The sequence below is a fragment of the Watersipora subatra genome, chromosome 6 (genome assembly GCF_963576615.1).
Source record: "Watersipora subatra chromosome 6, tzWatSuba1.1, whole genome shotgun sequence".
Classification (NCBI taxonomy): Eukaryota; Metazoa; Bryozoa; class Gymnolaemata; order Cheilostomatida; family Watersiporidae; genus Watersipora; species Watersipora subatra.
The window spans coordinates 66,206,340-66,227,626 of NC_088713.1; positions in this window are offsets into that span (position 1 = coordinate 66,206,340).

Below are 21,287 nucleotides of genomic sequence, written 5' to 3' on the forward strand. Positions count from 1 at the left end.
TTACCCACTATTTCATGCTGCCAGAACTGGTCTTTAGTAAACTGGGAGTTGTGAATCCTTGTCTAGCAGTTAAATAGTTTAGTCATTTTACATAATAAGACATAATATCTAATGCACATAATAAAAATAAAATCGAGTCTATCAGTACTGATTTAGTCCGGTAAATAAACACCTAAAAAGAATAACAATAATTTTTTGCCCTCTCCATACAAACTACTTTTCGCCATACAAAATCAACAAATTTTTTTCTCAAAATTTAACTTTGGCAGGTGGGGTTCTGATTACATTGGAATAACATATATTCCAATATGCTATTCTTAAGCTTTCGACTAGTAACTTTAACTCATTTAAGATAACTTCAACGTCTATGTTACCCGTCTGTTTTGAAAGTAAGAACTCCCGTACGTATGGTACGTACCGCATATATTACATTTTGATGTTACATTGTATTGCAGATCATAATCACTATATACACTAAAATTACTATAGGTAACCATAGTTATTAAGGTTAACACATTATTTTGTTACTTATTTTCTAAATGTACAGTAAGCATATAAAATTTAAAGATTTTTACATGGGTTTGCATCAGATATTTACTGTGTTTTTTACCCTGCTATACGAAATTTACACCTCACAATGCCAATACTGAAATTAATTCAAATCATATGGTGAGGGTCTACTGTACTTATTGTTTATTTGTTCTCTCAATTTATTTGAACTGAACACTTTTCTCATAATATAATACTTATAAGACGTAAAAATCTTGAAATTATGCAATTTACTTGTATTTGACTGTTTTTAAAACGTAAAGTTCATATAACACAAACATTTTTGGAAGAAACTTATGTAAACTTTTTACGCGCAATGCCACTAGAGCTTGCTCTCACAGCTCTTAGTATGTTTAGCCATACGAATACTAGCTTACTCAATTTAGCCAATGGCAACTACATTACCTGCTACAGTTTATAGGCTCTTGTTAATACCCGTGCAACGCCAGTCATATGGCTTAGGTTAAATAAAGTAGTTTTTCTGAGCAAATACCTTGTGTCACCAGGCAAAGCTAGTTTACCAAAAAATTACCATAATCATGAAACCTTACCAAAGTGAAAGTTATAATAAAGTTGCAATAATACACTATATACACACTATACTATATACACACAATTGCGACTCTGTGTTACGTGCAATGTCACTAGAGCTTGCTCTCACAGCTCTTAGTATGTTTAGCCATACGGATACTAGCTTACTCAATTTAGCCATTGGCAACTACATTACATGCCACTGTTTGTAGGCTGCTGTTAATACCCGTGCAACACCAGTCATATGGCTTATGTTAAATAAAGTAGTTTTTTTGGGCAAAGGCTTTTTGTCACCCAGGCAAAGCAAAGTTTACCACAAAATTGCCATAATCATGAACCGTAACCAAAGTGAAAGTTATAATAGAAAAGGAAAGTTCCCAATACAAACTAATAATACCCAGTCAATAAATTAAAACTTAAGATAAAAAAGAATTTTATTTTTTATTTGATTAGCCAAAGGCGTGAGTTTAAAAGAATCTTGAAATAGATTATGCAAATTACTTGTAATTGTCTGTTTGTATAACGTAAAGTTTGTATAATACAAACATTTTCGGAAGAGACTATTTATGTAGTAGGGGCATCTAATGTATTATGTTTTATTTTGACATTTGTAGATGTTACGCTTCCATCTAGTCACTGTTCAATAAGTGCAAATAAAATATTGGGCATCGAGTTGAATAAAAGAAAACCATATATATTTGAGAGGCTGACACATCAACAACACACGAGCACGGTGAATAACATGCCAAGAGATGACTGGGTAATCAATATCTGAGTTAAGAATGGCTGTGGAACAGTCCTCAGTTCACATGGTATTTACCCTTACTTGTTCATTAGCTACTCAGTGATACCTGTACACAGATGAATTGGCTATTCCAACGACCAGATGAGCGGGAGCGAAGTTTAAGAGTTTTTATGATAAATGCATGTGCACACAACTTACGAAAATTATTCATTAACAACGTCGCAAACCCTTGCTTCAAAATCTCATCAACAAATTTAACCATCGTTTTGTAGAATCGTTAAAGTATAATAGCGATACAAAACACATAGAAGTCTATTTAAATATGTTACCAAGTCTTTGTAAATTGTCGACAGTCTCTTAACACTTACCCATCTGATTGGATTATACACAAATAGACAAATTAATTTGGCGGAAATTCTTTACAAAACGCTTGACAAGCTTGGTTTAATAAAAGTTAAGACCGACAAACAAAACGCCGAGCGACAGAGAATAGAATCATTAAGTCGTGCACATTCCACGAAAAAATAACGTGCACATTTCACCAGTCTATAGCATTGTCGAAATGCCGAAGGTTTCTGTAATTAACGTAGAAGTACAGAAATCGTTTCTTTTTTGTCGATTTCAAAGTAACTGACATTTTGGAAACTTTTGAGTACTTTAGTATTCTAACTGATGTCCAAAACAGTGAAAGTAAAGGAAATGACGCGGATATTTTTTTCTAACGATTCTTGTGAGATTATTGCAATATTTAATTATAAGTTTAGATGACTATTGAAGTCTTATAGTAACACTAACAACATCGATGATGGGTAATATGTTACTGCTATTAATCTTTGTATTTAGTTTTGTTAAATAGAGTTTCTAAAAATCTATATAAATATAACAACTTTTTGATATTGTTAGCTATGATGTTTTGAAATGTAAACAAAATTGTGCATTGGTTTTTTATTATTACTATATTATTAATATTGGTTATTCTAATAATATCAGTGACTTTTACTTTTAATATTGGCCAATATTGCATTTCTCCTATTGCAGGGGGAAAAATATAAACATATAATCTTTTCCTTTCATTATTGCTGCTTGTTGTACATCGCAGCTATCATTGCAGTTATCCTATTGCACTGCAGTTCCGTTTGACTGCTAATATTGCATTTCTCAACCATCAATACCCTTTCTACTTTCCATTATCACTTTGGTCATAGAGTGGTATCAAGAAAGGCTTGAGACAGTAATTGTTTATAAGCACTTCAAAATGAAAATGGTCATTTGGCTGCAAATTTTTGAGTTTGGTGGTTTTTTGTGTTTTGATATCACTCCGCTGTAATTGTATAGGATAAGCAATTGTCCAAATAAGACAACCATTTCACTGTATTGGTCTGGCTTCTTGATTGTTTCAGCCAGCAGATGATTCGGCCGAGTGCCAACTGGGAGCTGTTTGCTTGAACTATGCAACTAGCTGACTGTTTTAGAATGTCAAGATTTTCTGAACCCTTGTTGTTTTTCATGGCCTCATACATACTGGCTTCTGCATGAAGTATCGGCTTGCAAGTCTTTCTGGCATTTCACTTTATGATACATGTAGGTAGCTCCAGCATATTTTCTGGCCAGGTTATGACTCTGCTTTGCCTGTCCAGGGTTCTTAGCTGTAGTAGGCAAGCTGTCAACCCATTACAAGCACAGTCTCGCAAGACCGTTGTCTGAGCCCACTTCAGGCAACCAAGCCTGGTGTGGCTTGCTTAGCTCTGGCTGTATTTCTGCAGCAAGTCCAAGGTGCAGGTACTAAACTCCAAGGCTCTTCTTCACTGGTTCTTTTTCCAAAACCTCACAGTATTTTTGAGTGGCTACATTTGAAAACTTTCAGGTTATTTCTTCATCCCAGGTGACTTTGACAGAAAACTTTTGCATCACTTTCTCATTATGGGTTGACATGTCATAGAATCTCTGCATCACATTCACTTTTTTCCTGAGACATTCCTTGTTGGTGTACAGCCTGGCTACGTGTGTCTGACCAGCTGGCTGAAACACTCCTTGCTGAGGCTTGAACAATTGGGAGCCTTTATGCAACCAGTATTTGGCCCTTTTGTTATAGCCTTTTTCCATGTTTCCGGTTCGATAGCTTTTAACCAGCGCAGTTTTTCCAAAAGTGTCCTTGGCCTGCACAGCCCTTACACTGAAGCATTTTGACTGGTATGACTTTTTTAGATTGGCGTCATTTTTTTAGTAGCAGCTGAACAACTCAGCAGTTGTTGCACCAGAAGTGCAAGTTAGCTGACAGTCTTGTTCTAAGCCTCTGTCATCCAGACAGCTGGTTCCTCCTCTACCAACCAGACGGCAGTTTGCTGACATTTTCAAAACCGGAACTAGAAGAACTAGGGAATAGCCCTAATGGTTTTGGTCAACATGGGCATTAGTTCAGTCAGCAAATGCTGTGCAGGCCCGGGTCATTCAGTATACTGCAAAACCTTTTCCTTGACATATTGACTTGGTAAGGCTTGGCAGGTCATCGTAAACCACTTGGGCCAGTTGCTCCACTATACTCTACTACTGGCACGCTATTGTAGGGTGGTGGTGTTGGCAATCATCGAAACACTCAGCTCTGACTGAGCTTACCAAGAGGACCAAATCGAGTTCTTGGCGTGTCAAAGGCAGAGACAGTTTCTACTAGATTGGCCTGTCTGCGTTTTTCTGTCTGTTCCTTCAGAAGTTTCCAAAGATGCAGTAGGCTGGCTGCCTTAGTCCAGACGATTGCCCTGGTTACCACTTCAGGGAAATTTTATAAAGTACCCCATATTTTTGAGCCAGTGTCTTGAGGTCACTTGAACTGGTGGGCCTAGTTGACCTTTCCACGTTTTTTGATGAGAGAGTCCCTATATTTCTTGGGTCCCCAGGCTTTCCTTATTCCAAAAAGTATCTCGCTCCAAGATACATATTCTCCCTAGCTGTCTCCCCTTACTAGCACTACAGTAGCCTCGACCCAAATGTCTGCATGTTATTGTAAAGCCAAAGATCTAAGATCCAACTGCTGATACCAGAATAAAGGATTTCACTGCCTTTTTATACTACTCCACAAAGAACCACCCAATTTGACCAAATAAGATGAACAATGTTTCTCAAATGTATATAAAGTATAGCTATGAAAGCGCATAAAATCCACTGAATAAAATGAGTCTTCTCTGTGCTCTAGTTTCCTTGGCTCAATAAAGCTGATTTTATAAGGTGGCTGTTGATAGGACCACCTTTGGCTGGTAAAAGCTATTGCTTACCATTACAGTATATTATTCACACCTGCATTCACAGAGCTCTATTGTAAGTACCAAACTAACTATGTGACCTTTTTCTTTTAATATGTTATGAATATTTCAGGATGGTCTTAACAGCCAGATAAGGAAAAAGCTTTTTGGTTCAGGGAATAGTCAACAAGAGATTGACATACCATTTAGTGAGTCTATTTATTGTTTTGCATAATTTAGGAGTTAGCACTTGCTATATAATACACTCAAGTTTATACTGAGAGGTTGTACTATTATTATACAAGTTTGTTTACATGCTACCAGTCTCATCCTTAGTTAAGATAAACTAAATTACTTAATAACAGAGAGCAGATATACTTTTATTTATTATTGCCATTAATGTTTCTCACTAAAATGCAATAGATGTTTAATGGTTATATTGTCTACAAACATGACTAGCAAAGAAGACAAATCATAAGTTTTTAGAGAAGTGTTTGTGAGCTGAATTCTCAAACCTTTATTGTGAAACAGAATAAGCTGTTAGGCTGATGAATTTAGAATTTTTAAACCTTTATTGTGAAACAGAATAAGCTGTTAGGCTGATGAATTTAGAATTTTTAAACCTTTATTGTGAAACAGAATAAGCTGTTAGGCTGATGAATTTAGAATTTTTAAACCTTTATTGTGAAACAGAATAAGCTGTTAGGCTGATGAATTTAGAATTCTCAAACCTTTATTGTGAAACAGAATAAGCTGTTAGGCTGATGAATTTAGAATTCTCAAACCTTCATTGTGAAACAGAATAAGCTGTTAGGCTGATGAATTTAGAATTCTCAAACCTTTATTGTGAAACAGAATAAGCTGTTAGGCTGATGAATTTAGAATTCTCAAACCTTTATTGTGAAACAGAATAAGCTGTTAGGCTGATGAATTTAGAATTCTCAAACCTTTATTGTGAAACAGAATAAGCTGTTAGGCTGATGAATTTAGAATTCTCAAACCTTCATTGTGAAACAGAATAAGCTGTTAGGCTGATGAATTTAGAATTCTCAAACCTTCATTGTGAAACAGAATAAGCTGTTAGGCTGATGAATTTAGAATTCTCAAACCTTTATTGTGAAACAGAATAAGCTGTTAGGCTGATGAATTTAGAATTCTCAAACCTTTATTGTGAAACAGAATAAGCTGTTAGGCTGATGAATTTAGAATTCTCAAACCTTTATTGTGAAACAGAATAAGCTGTTAGGCTGATGAATTTAGAATTCTCAAACCTTTATTGTGAAACAGAATAAGCTGTTAGGCTGATGAATTTAGAATTCTCAAACCTTTATTGTGAAACAGAATAAGCTGTTAGGCTGATGAATTTAGAATTCTCAAACCTTTATTGTGAAACAGAATAAGCTGTTAGGCTGATGAATTTAGAATTCTCAAACCTTTATTGTGAAACAGAATAAGCTGTTAGGCTGATGAATTTAGAATTCTCAAACCTTTATTGTGAAACAGAATAAGCTGTTAGGCTGATGAATTTAGAATTTTTAAAAGTTTAAATAAGATTTGTTAAGATTGGTTTAGAATCCAAATAAGATTTTCTTATAGACAAACTATTAAATGTGTTGACGTCAGGATGTAAACCAGAAGCTACTATAATATTTTTCCTTCCTAATTTTTCTAAAATACAATGTACTTATGTAATAAAGAAGCTTGCTTACACAAAACTTGTATTTAGCAAGCAAACAGTTGCTAGTTTTAGGAAAGGTAAATGAAAAGTTCCAGAAACTGTAGGCTCTATCTAAAGAATCTAAGCGTGACTCAGTATTACTAGACTGCCATGTAAACAGTCTAAAGTCTGAAATTCCAATGGGATTTACAAGTCAAATTATTTACAAATCAATGTTAATGTTCAGGTAAGTACTTATGAATCTATTAAAATCATTGAATAAGATTATCAAGTCAAAACTGAATTCTTAAGTATCATTTAAGTTGAATTTAAATTTATTTTGAACACCCAAACTATGGCATTGTGTCTAGATTTTCTACACAAATAACAATGGCTTACAAAGATAAACATGTTATATAAACATCGGTTACAACGTTTAAACACTTAGCATTGCAATATAGCAACTTTCTTTTGTTTTGTTTGTAGGTAAGTTAAGTGAAGAGTTGAGAACTGCCAAGATGATGATTCTTCTGGTTGTTCTTTTAGCAGTTCCACTTTTCATATTTAGCATCTTCCTTTCCCGGTACTTTGATAACGGTGAGTCTGAGTTATTCTTTTTGGAAGCTCAAATTAAGATCACCAACAATTATGCAATAGAAAATAGTTTTTGAGCTTGTTAATTAATTAGTTTGTTGTTGCTGTTGTTAAGCGATCAAATGCTCAACATTTGATAATATATATTCCTTCAATGCCAGAACTTAATATTGTCTAAGGAAGTTATAGTATAAGATTATTTACTGACTACTTGCAAATTCTTAAAGGAGAACATGTTATTTGAGCACTATTTGACCTTAAGAAAGCTTACAGAATTATTGTTCAACATACCTTCATCTTAAAAGTGTAACTTTGTCCTAAGTTAATATAATGACAGCATCCTAATGATATGTTATATTTGAAATAATAAGCTACGGTTTTGGTTCCTAACAACCAGAAAGCTTGGCTGCACACAACATCTAATACACTGATCGTACTATGTAGAAATGCAAATGTTGGTATCAGTAAACTTCTAATAAACCCAGGTCATGTTTTCCTAGAAAGTAATACTTGTTGTCATGTTACACAAGAATGTATGATAAAGCGAGAAATTGGTTGGTGAAAGTTCCATATTTGTAAAGAATAATAACGAAGCTGAGCTAAACCTTGAATAGAGTGTAATTATTGAATGGTGAATATTAATTTTGTATACCTGATTTTAATTACCATCTGAATCAGAATATGTTGTGTATCCACAGATATAATAGGAGACAACAACAAAGTCAGCAATCAGGTGTTACAAATTCTAGAGATGCAGAGAGGTTGGTGAAAGCATTTCTAAGTCTTATTACTTGTCATTAATTCAGGTTGGTATGAAACTGTTTGGTTGAGTAATTATTCAAGAGCCAAATCAAATTTTATTCAGTTCAATCATTTTTAGATTAAAAAAGCATGATGGAAGAACATGATATGTAACGACTAGTCTAGACATAAATATTATAACAGAATCATATGCTGCAAGCTGCATTTACATCTCAACTTAAGTAAGGGTAAATAATTATTTTTTGGAACACTTTCTTTACCTCTTATTTACAAGTAAAAAAATAATTAGATTCTCAAACAATCTGTGAGCAAAATAATGAGCTAACATGATGTTCTAAGTAGCTGTAAAGTTTTGGTTGATTCCGTCAGTGAGTCACTCACAAGAGTAGCCCTTCCTAATAGTACTCCTCAGTTTGGTAGGGGCCAGTCTATTCAACTCCCCTGTTAGAGTAAACAAAAGAGTAAGGTAACTCAGAAGGTTTACATTAATCAAAGTTATTTGAATGTCAAAAACCATTGACATTTGTAGTTGTGTTTGCGCTAAAGGTGCAGGAAAAATGTCGGTCGAACATCTACTTGTGATTCGAGACATTGTCACAATGTTGAAGGACACGATGTGATACAGTTGGTTAGGTTGAGTGTTGCAGTCTCACAAAGCGCTGCTGCTGAGCCAGCAGCTAATCAGGAGGTGCAAAATGATCCCTCCATATGTCGGTGATGATGCAAAGATTGGTCTCCCAAAATTACCAACCAGTGAGGGTCAATTTGATAATTAAATAAATTGAGTTGTCTGAGCAACCAGTGCAGCTCAGGCAATTGCAGAGTGTGCAAAGTTTCTGAGTTGTTTTGATCAATACATGAACTTGCTCATGTGTTCATATATCATGATGTTCATGATTTCTAGTACATTTGTACTCATGTGATAGTCACACCATAAAACAGGAACATTGCGTTCAGTTGTGTGGCAGTCCATTTGATTGACTCTGAATGTCATGAATATAAATTGTAATTTCTGAGTTTTTTAGATGAATGTTTCTTTTAGTATATTGTAAAGGAACCAACCAAATTTCCTTACTTGCTCCTAGAAAATTAAACTGCTCAAGTACCAGGCAAATGAGTATATATATTTTACAGCAAATAAATAAAGGTACAGTCAAATACTCAACAAATATATGAACAACTGAACAGTTAGGGACTTACAGGTGTACTCGGCGATGTTCATCTGCCGAGTCAGGGCTCAGTTCAGTTGTAGGGTCGTTTGCCTCGTTGTCGGCAATCTTCTCTAGCTTAGCCTTGTCTCGCCGATTGGCCATCACATTTATGATCTATAATTAAAAACGTGATAGCCGATATAATCTCACCAATTTATGATCTATTTTCATAAACGAGATCAGTGATCCCACAGCTGCCATCAGTGTAAAGAAACCGACCGAGCTCTTCTAGTTCCTCGGAAAGAACCCAATCACTCAAGTACAAGGCAAACGAGTACATAGATTTTGCCAATCCTCAGCAGACGGAAGTGTTATTGAGGGTACTATCTTCTGCCAAGTCAAGGCTTGGTTCGGTCTAGGTGTCGGTCGCTTCATCGTCGACTATCTTTTAGCTTGGTCCTTGCCTCCGCCTATCGGCCACCACAATATTATACTATAGCGACAGTTTGGTTCAGTTCAGATGTGGAGTAAGTGGTGGTTATTTCAGAATAGAGAGTTATCAATGTTTTGCAGCTTGTTTCTGTGTAATTCCTTGAGAATGAATTGATTCTGCTTCCCCTTTACCTGTTTTTTGGCAACAAAAAACAAGTTGATAGCACAGAATACATTTTTGAGAATTAATTTATTCAGAAAATTGTTTGACCCTAATAAGATGATAACTCCAACATAAAAGCAACTAAGCAAAATCTTCTATTAGAAGTCTTCAATCTAGAGAGTTTAATGATGCTGAAATTTACTGCCTCATCATACTTTGTTAGCTGATACACAATGATATATTATGGTGGTGTACCAGAAGAGATATTTGATTAGATTCACTCAGGAATACTAAATATTAAAGACCTAAGTGGGTTTAAGGAGAATGAACATTTTGCTAAAACAGTTTAATAATCTTAATTAGGAAGAATTACACAACATTTTTAACCTTTACACTGAATATAATTATTAAGTCTAACAAACCGAGGGAATACTACACTTAAATCTTTAATAATACTACGGGATACTGCTAAGTGTTAACTTGACTTTGTTATCTCACAGAATACGCAGAGCAGCTGAGTATGATGAGAAAAAATAACACAGAAATCAGAAATATTTTAGCAGGTTTGCGGTTTACATTCTGTATATAGATTGTTAGATCCTGGATTTAGCTGTTATAGATTGTAACTTTTTTTGACATGTGATGCATGATGCGCAACATATGGAATGTATTGAATTATATATGATATATAGTTCATGGTGTGTGACATATGTGTAATATATATTTGATATTATGATATGAGATGATAAATGACATGATGGTAAACATGATATATGATATAGTATAACATGCAATAGTATAGAGTAATTCAACATAATACTACATCACACAATATATAGTACTGTCTAATACTAGTATAGTAATATAACATTGTATGTTAATACACTTTTTCTATAAAATTATTTACTGTAAATATTGTAATGTGGTATATGATATAGTACAACATGCAATAGTATATTGTAATATAGCATAATATCACATCACATTATATAATATAGTACTATCTACTACTAATAAAGTAAAAACACATTTTATGATATAACACTTTTTAGCTATGATTTCAACTCTGTTTGGTTTGCATTAAAAGTGTTTCAAACTATCTTATATTCTATTTATATGCCTGCTCAAAGTGCAATTTTTCAGTTGTTCTGAAATTTCGCTCTTTTTGAGCTGTATCTGAAAGTAGGTGAGCATGTAACATGTAATCGAGACCGTAAATATAGTGTTTTTCTGGACTGAGTGTTATCATGACCAAAGATCTAAACGATTAATCATTAATACGATTTTGTGGACACTTCTAATGATCACTTGGTATTATGGGTACATAAAGATCAAAGCTCGTCAAAGTGGCGGTATTTTTTAATCCTTCTCTCACAATGACAGTCAAACGAGGTGGCGTTCAAATAGAGGTGGCATTCAGCTAGAGGTTCTATGAGAATCCCGATGACTTGGTGAAAACTGATGACTAGCCACTATAAATTTGGTATCCTTTTAGACTGTGCTATCATGGCCAAAAGTATGTTTCATAGAATAAATGAAAATAATTTTGGATTGTGAGATTTAATTTGGATGCTGTTAATTGGAAAACTTTTTTTTTTCCGAAGAGTCAGTATGTTAAGATGTGAACGAGTGTATAGTTTACAATTGTTAGTCAGCACTACATTTCTTGAAACTCTTGACGGGTAATTCTATTATGTGTTTATTTTTGTAGAGCAAAGAGCTGCACTGAACGCTTTTCAAGGTAAACCTTAATACTTTAAGTCTGTCCTGTTGTCAAATGAGTCAACTTCAAGGTTAGTGTACTGACTGACACTGTTTAATCGTTTAAAGAGTGAACATTCAGACTAGCATTAAATATAACTAGTAGTTACTAGCAGTTCAGTAGTCAGTCACTTGATTCTAATCACATGACTTTAACATTATACCAGAAACTATTATTCTCTTGCTGATTTTATTTTATTACAAAGAAATTAATAGCTAGAATAATATTATAATATTCTAACTATATTTCCTTTGCTGAGGCATATTATTTTGGTTTTTACTATAAGCAAATTAAATAACATTATCAGGGTTGTCAGCTCTTTGTTTGACACAAAGACGGAAAATGAAATGCAAGTAAGGTGTTGTTTACTCATGATAATGACTGGTAAGAATGACTTGTTTAGGAGTTGTCTACTCACAAAAATATTTTGTAGAAATGTGTGGTTCTGCTAGTATCTAATTTATTACCTGATAATAGAAAATATTGCATCAGCATTGAATCTACTTTGCCTGACCTGCTTGTGGACCAATTAACCAGTTTGAATATTTAGAAACTATGCTTTTTGACCCATAATATTCAACAGAACCTGAATATCTATAGAACACAAGCTAAAATTTCGTTATTACCTAAACTCACCTCGTGTTCAATGTTTGCAGATTTTGTTAGCCTTCACAGAGGTAAGTACGTTTAGCAATTTTTATACCTGAGAAATATTTACTACATTGTATAGAGTTTTGTTATCGCACGACCAAACAAGAGTGAAGCGATTGATTGGGAGATTAATGATAAATGCACATGTGCACACAACTCCCAAAAAATTATCCGTTAACGGCCGTCACCAAACCCTTGCAACGAAATCCTATCAACAAATTTAACTATTTTTCAGTAAAGTCGTTTAAGTATAATAATGGTACAAAACGCATATAAACCTATTTAAATATGTTACCAAGCCTTTGAAAGGTTACTGCAAATTCCTAAAACTAACCCATCTGATCAGATTATACATAAATAGACAAAGTTATTAGGACGAAAATCGTCACAAAACGCTTGAAAAGCTTTGTTTAATAAATGTTAAGACCGGAAATAGAAACGCCGAGCGACAAAGAATAGAACGATAAAGTCTTGTGCATTTCACAAAAAAATGTGCACTTTTCACCAGTCTATAGCATTGCCGAATTACCGAAGGTTTTGGCAATTAACATAGGAGTACAGAAATTGTTTCATTCTTGCCGATTTCAATTTTTTCATTTTCAATTTCATTTGCCGACACATTTGAGTACTTTCGTATTCTAACTGATGTCCAATGAAGTATAAGTGAAGGAAATGACGATTATAATTTTTAACAGTTCTTATGAGATTATTACAATAATTATTTATAAGTTTGGATGACTACAGAACAATGACTACGTAGTACAGATTTTCTAAAAATCTGTATCAGTGCATTTTACTTTTAATATTGGCCGATATTGCATTTCTCTTTTTGCAGAAAGAGAGATATAAACATATAATCTTTTCCTTTCATTATTGCTATTTGTTGTATATAATAACACCAACACTCAGTACATTACAGCTACCATTGCAGTTATCCTATTTGACTGCTAATATTGCATTTTTCAACTATCAGTACCCTTTCTTTTTTTCAATATCACTTTGGTTGTGGGCTGTATGACAGTGGAATTTCTAGGAATACGTCTGGTAAGATGGGCTATATACCACACATCTGTTCAAGTTAGTTATATATGAAGTCTGGTGATGTAACTAGAGTAATACCCGTTATTAAGAACATGAACTTCTTTTGTTTTTGTCGAGATTTTCAATTCTGAATAATTATACAGTTTCTCCACACAGGATGATGATTAAAGAAAATGAACAGAAACAGAAACTGGTCTGAGTATAGGAATGGATTTGGTAATGCCAACAGCAGCTACTGGATAGGTGTGTTAGACAATAGTTCTGGTATATGTTAACGCTTTTAATATGATACCATTGACACTTTAGATATGCTATATAAGTATAACTTTGAATAATATGTATTGCTGAAACACTTCCAATGTTACAGTTATCACTTTTAATCTATATATATAGATATGAAAGTATGTGTGTCCTTCCGGCAATAGCTACTATTAGAATAGCGTAGCTGGACAATGCTGACGCAATGTCATGGCATACCGTCTTGAGAAGCTTAGCGCTTATTGACTAGCCTGGCAATGTGCTAAGCAAAGTGATAAAACACTTCTCTCTTGATATGTACATGTAGTTTGAAAGTTCAAATGGGAAATGTTGTTATATGTTAAATACAAATCAATTTTCTGTCCAAAAGATTTTTAATTACTCTGGCAACGCCGGGTAGCACACTAGTATACAGAACATATAAATCTGAAAATTTGTCTGTTGTCTGTTATTCGTTTGACCAGTTACAGCGGTAAAGTATTGGCAACAAAATTCGCCTTTGTACTAGATTTGAACTCACCAAATTCATTTTGCAAGTGTACTGAAAATAGGGCGTAACCACAAGGCTAAGCCACTCGTATCACATCCATTGCCCTTACCATAAACAGTATATCCTTTTTGCAATAGCACAAAACAAAGTACAGTGCACCCTCGAGATACGATGTTAATTCGTTCCAGAGTTGGCATCGTATGGTGAAAAATTCGTATACCGGGGTATAAAGACCATTGTAATTATACAATGCAAACACCCCCTGGTAAAAATCGTCAATTTTGTTTATAAAAATGTGTACATATTGACAATTAGCAACAAAATACAGTCAAACATGGATAACTCGAACTTCAAGGGACCGAGCAAAAGTGTTCGAATTATCAGAGCATTCAATTTATCAGAGCACTGTCACAAGTCCATATATTTACTTATTTATTAGTAGATACATGTACATATACAAACTATAATATAAATCCAAAGCACAAATGGCTTGTTTCAAATTAAATGCTTCTAATGTAAAGTTTAAAACGTTTTCATGAAAAAGTATAGAGATTTTTCTATCACTTGAGATTGGTTTGTTGTTTGAGGTGATGTTATTGCCAGGACGTTTTTCAGATTGACATTGGCAAAACTTGATCGTTGTTGAAATGCTCAAAAGAAAAGACATTTTTTTTTTTGGGGGTTTTACCCACGATCAATTTTGCCGATTTTTCTTGAAGTTTATGCAGATTACCTTACTTTACCTGGGATTCGTAAAGAGCAACACTCCGAGGCAGTTCAATTAGAAGTTTTACGAGGTTTTACGGTACATTCTATATCACTCACGCTTTTTTAATAGATACTTATTGAATGTACACACGTATTCTGTGTTTAGGTCAAACAATGAATAGTTTTTTGTAGCTCAGACAACGTATACGTTTAATTACAACATTTTTTAAGACGTTTTAAACATTCAACATTCCGATGTTGATTCAACACGGAATCAACGTCGGAAAACTATTCATCACGAGCTAGCCGAGTCACGCACTCAAGGATTTTCGCCACGCACATACAAAACAACATGCGATTTTTGTTTTGTATGTGCGTGGCGAAAATTATTGCGCGCGTGACCCGGCTAACCCGTGCTATTCATCGTATCGCAGTATAAATCAAATTTCACCAAATTTTCAGAAACGTCGTTGACAAAAATATTTTGCCGATGGTGGTAATAACGACGCTTATGAATTACGAAAAGAATAAGTTTACCTCTATGGCTTTGAATAAAGTGATTTTCTAAAGCGAAAACAACCGTTTCGGTAGCTGTTGGGCAAAAAAACAGTTCGAATTAACAGTGTTGAGTTCGAGTTATCTATAGCAATTTATCATTACGTGGGAACGGACCAAAGGAAATGTTCAAATTAACCATGTGTTCGAGCTATCCGTGGACGAGTTATCCATGTTTGACTGTAGTATGTTAACTTTAGTAATTATAGTTACCTACAGTAACTGTATTGTGTATAGTGTATTTTAATGGTTATGAGCTGCAATAAAACGCAAAATTATAATGTGTGTACCAAATGTAGTACGTACGGTAAGGAGTTCTTGCCTTCAAAAGGTACGCATAACATAAACTTTGAATTCACCTCAAGTAAGTTTAGCTTGCTAAGCCTACACTTAAAACTAAGTTTTAGTATGTATTTTGAACTATTTTACTGAATTTCAACTTTTTATTACAAAATTTTATCCTTCAGCAGTTCCTATCGTCACTTTCACTATAAACTTTAGCCTATCTGGTTGAAATCTTTTTCGACCTAAATCAATAAGGCCGAGCGATGCAGTTATAGAAAGCGGCCTCTCGCACTGTTGTATATTGCTAGAGTTATCATATCTTTATTAATTAGTAATTGATAATCAGTCTGGATAAGAGTTGTCTACCCTTCTTCCCATGATGCTACAAGACCTTCCCATGATGCAACCAAGAATAGCACTTCCTAAGGATTTGATGAAATGCTAGAACGCTAAATAAATTACGACTGTAACTTTAATCTTTAACGATTGACATCATCTAGATAGTTTAGGGCTGGCCAGCCATTAGGTTTCATCATCAACTAACCAGACAACATTTAGGTAATTATCGCAACTTATAACATGGTGGCAGCAAAATACATCAAGATTTGCTGATTGATGAGAACCCAGCCAAGTAATATATTTTGAATATCAGCTGATTAGGCCTGCTTCTTATTGGTTTTCCAATTTCTGTGTACTGCTTGTGTGTTGCTATGGATGGTTTTGGATTAACCTTACCGGCTGAGCTGTGCATGGATGGAAATTTGGCGGAAAACTGGAGGAAATGGAGGAGGAATTTTGAAAATTATTTGGATGCAATAACCTCATTGCTGGGCCTGCTGATGAAGATGGGGCTTGGCCACCGGCAAATAATGCAATATGGAGGAGACAAATAGCTATACTACAACATTGAATTGGCGAAGATGCTGTGGAAATATTAGATCAATTTGAATTTGATGCGGAGGCAGAGCCACCTGAAGTTAGGACTCGCCTTCCTGATGTCTTGGCAAAATTTAAAGGTTACTTCAACCCGAGGAGAAACCTACTGTATGAATGATATGTTTTTATGTCTTTGACTCAAACCGAAGGTGAACCTATTGATATGTTTGTTAAAAGGCTAAAAACTCAAACTAATAAATGTGAATTTGCTGAGCAACGAGACATGATGATATTAGTACACTGAGTGTTTGGAATAAAAGATCAGAGGCTCAAGGAAAAATTGTGGCAAAATAGAGACGAAAACCTGAACAATGCCATTGATATGATCCGAGCATCAGAAGTCACAAAAAATCCGTTAGCTGAAATGGCTAGTGAAAAAGTGGTGGCAGTTGTAAACAGAAGCAACGGAACAAGTAAAGGACCTCCTATACCAGCGCCTAGGAAAATTATTGACTGCAAATTTTGTGGTTATGACCACTTTAAAGGGAAATGTCCTGCATATGGAGAGACATGCAATAAATGTGGCTTGAAAAATCATTTTAGAAAAAAGTGTACTGGTACCAAGAAGGAAGTAAATTCAGTCACGGTAAAAAGATCGGATATTGGGGTTAGTGACCTATTCATTGGAATGATAGCCAATGATAGAGATTCGAAAAAAGGATGGTATAAATCATACAAACTTTCACATGATTCTGTTTCAAAACAAATCACTTTTAAAGTAGATACTGGTGCACAGGTGCACAGTTAAAGTAGCAGCTGTCCCAGCTGCTACTTTAACTGTATATATGTTCTTTGTATTAATTGTTAATCGTTTAAAGACTTTATGTTTTGGATCTAAACTTCCGAGGAAAGGAAGGATGTTGTATATTGTTAGAGTTATCATATCTTTATTAATTAGTAATTGATAATCAGTCTGGATAAGAGTTGTCTACCCTTCTCCCTATGATGCTACAAGACCTTCCCATGATGCAACCAAGAATAGCACTTCCTGAGGGTCTGATGAAATGCTAGAACGCTAAATAAATTACGACTGTAACTTTAATCTTTAACGATTGACATCATCTAGATAGTTTAGGGCTGGCCAGCCATTAGGTTTCATCATCAACTAACCAGACAATATTTAGGTAATTATCGCAACTTATAACACGCACACTTGACCATTTAATGGCTACCGAAAAGAAAAATAAAGTTATATTTTCTATCCTGGACGTACATACCTTTGGAGTAACGTAGTTGGTACATGTAGCGGGTAAAGCAGAGAGGAGGCAAAAACGTATCAATGTTAATTATGGTGCTGTACACTTGAAAATAAGTTTAAAACGTAATGAATTGAAATTTTTTAGCACACTAAAAGAAGTTGTCCATTCCTGTCCAATTTTTCTATGAAAAAATTGATGGTTGCAATGCAGAAAGTTGCTAGCTAGCGCTTGTAAAAGGATCCAGAGAATGTGGTACAGTAGTTTGTCTTGTATGAAATGTGCACAAGAAGCAATGTAACCATACATACAAAGTTTGTACGTATTTATACCCTATGGGGGGACAGGGCTTTAGCAAGCTTCAGAAAGTAATGTGGATGTGTCAACTATCTTGAGTAGCTAGTTATATGAGTTACATACATACAATGAATTCTATTCACGTAGAAGATAACAAGCCCATATGCAAATACATGGTAAAAACAAGAAAATATAACATAAAATTAAAAGGAAACAAATAAAATGAATAAAATATGAAAAACATGCCACACAAGAGATAAATAATATATATTATACATGCATTGTTTTAATGTACCAGTCCACATCAGTAAATTAAACACTTGAAACATTTCTGCGAATGTGGGATTTTCTGTATTTTCTAAATTCTCGCCTTTACAAAATGGTTGCTTCTTTTGAATGCTGATCGCGTGCATGACCTAGCTCATTCAAATCTTCAGTCGGAAGCTCTTTCTTGTGCTTGCTTTAATGGAGTTCTTGTTTTAATAATAATTGCAAATGCTGATTGGTTGCGATCATATTCCTTGACAATGTTAATAATATGGGTCCCTTCTTCTTATTTACGACATCCAACTTTGTTGACATAGAAATCATTTTTCCTTCGTTTTGTAACGTTTGTATCGGTCTTAGATTCCATAGATAACGAACTAAATGTAGATAATTGTAGTTATATACGTATGCTGACTTGAATGTTGATAGTAAAAGCTATAACAACGCTACAAATGAATATTTGCTCTCACTTGTGTATTTTACACGAAATTTTCCACGCGGACATGAGAGAAGTCGATCATCGTGTCTCTTCTAAACGTTCTAAGAATGTTTTCGGCAAACTATATTTTGGTGTCTTTTTTATCTCGACGTGTGTTATGAGCACACCGACGGCCAAATTTTAACTCAGGCGAAACTTTTTTCAAATTCGTATGGTGAAATAAAATTCGTATAGCGAGGTGAAGATATCACAATATTTGACTTCGTAAGGTGAAAAAATCGTATATCAGGGTAATCGTATCTCGAGGGTGCACTGTATTAATTAATAGAGTATGCCCTCGAGTTGTGATCTCTTTATTATAAGATGTTTTTGTCTTGCTCTATAGATCATGATGTTTTCTTATCCTTGCCATACTATTGTCAATTTTTACCGTCATGCGACATCAAAACAAATACATTTCTAATTTGAGATATGGCAGTTGGTGTACTGATTACGACAAAAGTTTTAATATGCTATTTGCAAAAATTATTCCTACGTCTTCTGAAAAAAGTTATACTATTCTTGTAATCTAAGTTCAGCATTATTCATTATGAGTTATTGTAAAATCAAATTAGAAAACAGATATGTGATAAAATTCTTGCCTCTGACAAAGTTGAAGTTTAGTTTACTAATATATATATGAAAATTTAGCGTTGAATATGTTTTTAAGTATGTGTAAGTAATCTAGTCTCGTGTCGTATTTGTCAAAATGATCAGCTAAGAAAGTCAGAATGAATCAAGAAGTTTTAGCAAATTATACAGTAAACAAACTATTATTTAATAATCAAGGTATATTTCCACAAAGACTTCATAATTAACAGTGTCATATAAAAAGTTAGCATGTACTTTCTGATAACCACACTATAATACACGATATATGACATATTTTTTCAGAATATCAAACTGGTGTGTTGTCTCAGTGTGATTGGCAGTGTGCAGATGGAGAACTAAAAGTCTTTGCTAGGTTGACTGAAACATAAAATTACCCCACGACCAAACAAAGCGAAGCGATTGGTTGGAAGATTTATGATAAAAGCCCATGTGCACACAACTTCTGAAAATTATTCATCAACAATGAGACGAACCCTTGTATCAAAATTTCATCAACACATTTAACCATCGTTTTGTAGAGCCGTTAAAGTATAATAATGATACAAAACACATACAAACCTATTTAAATATGTTACCAAGTCTTTGTAAACCGTCGGCATTATCTTAAAACTTACCCATCTGATCGGATTACACACAAACAAACAAACTTATTTGGACAAAAATCGTTATTAAAACTTGCCAAGCCTCACTTTTATAAAAGTTAAGACCGGAAATTGAAACGCCGAGCAACAAAGAATAAAACAGTTAAATCGTGCGCATTTCACGAAAAGATAACGTGCACTTTTCACCAGTCTATAGCATTGTCGAATTGCCGAAAGTTTCGGTGATTAACGTAGGAGTACTGAAATCGTTTCATTTTTGCCGATTTCAAATTAACTGACATTTCAGACACATTTGAGTACTTTGGTATTTTAACTGATGTCCAATGCAGTGTAGGTAAAGGAAATGACAATGATATTTTTTTCTAACGATTTTTATGAGATTACGATATTTAATTATAAGTTTGGATACTCTTCTTGATACTTCTTGATATTGTTAGCTATGAGTCAATGTCGTTTTGAAATGTAAACAAAATTGTGCATTGATTTTCTATTACTACTGTGTTACTATTACTAAATTTGGATATTCTTTTTGATACTTCTTGATATTGTTAGCTATGACATTTATAAATGTAAACAAAATTGTTCATTGGTTTTCTGTTATTACTGTATTACTATATTCTTAATTTTGGTTATTCTAATAATATCAGTGCATTTTACTTCTAATATTGCATTTCTCCTATTGCAGGGGAGAGATATAAACATATAATCTTTTCCTTTCATTATTGCTGTTTGTCATGACCAAACACTTTTTTAAATATATTTTCTAAAAATCTATATAAATTTCACTTCTTGATATTGTTAGCTATGACGTTTTAAAATATAAACAAAATTGTGCATTGGTTTCATATTATTACTATATTAATAATATTGGTTATTCTAACAGTATCAGCGTATTTTACTTGTAATATTGGCCAATATTGCATTTCTCCTATTGCAAAGGGAGAGATATAAACATATAATCTTTTCTTTCATTATTGCTGTTTGTTGTATGTAATAACACCCACACTCATTACAGCTACCATTGCAGTTATCCTATCGCACTGTAGTGCCATTTGACCGCTAATATTGCATTTCTCAACCATCAGTACCCTTTATTTTTTTCAATATCACTTTGGTCGTGGGCTGTATGACAGTGGAAATTCTAGTTATTTTATATTTTTTCTACTATTAAGGTAATAGTAATTTCATCAGCATGTGATACAAATTCGTTTTTAATCAACAGGAAATAAAGCGATACACACTCTAACCAAATTTAATAAAAGAATGATGATCATATTTTACCTCACTGGTGGGAGAACCATTAGTGAAACCTGGTCTAATTTCTTTATCGAT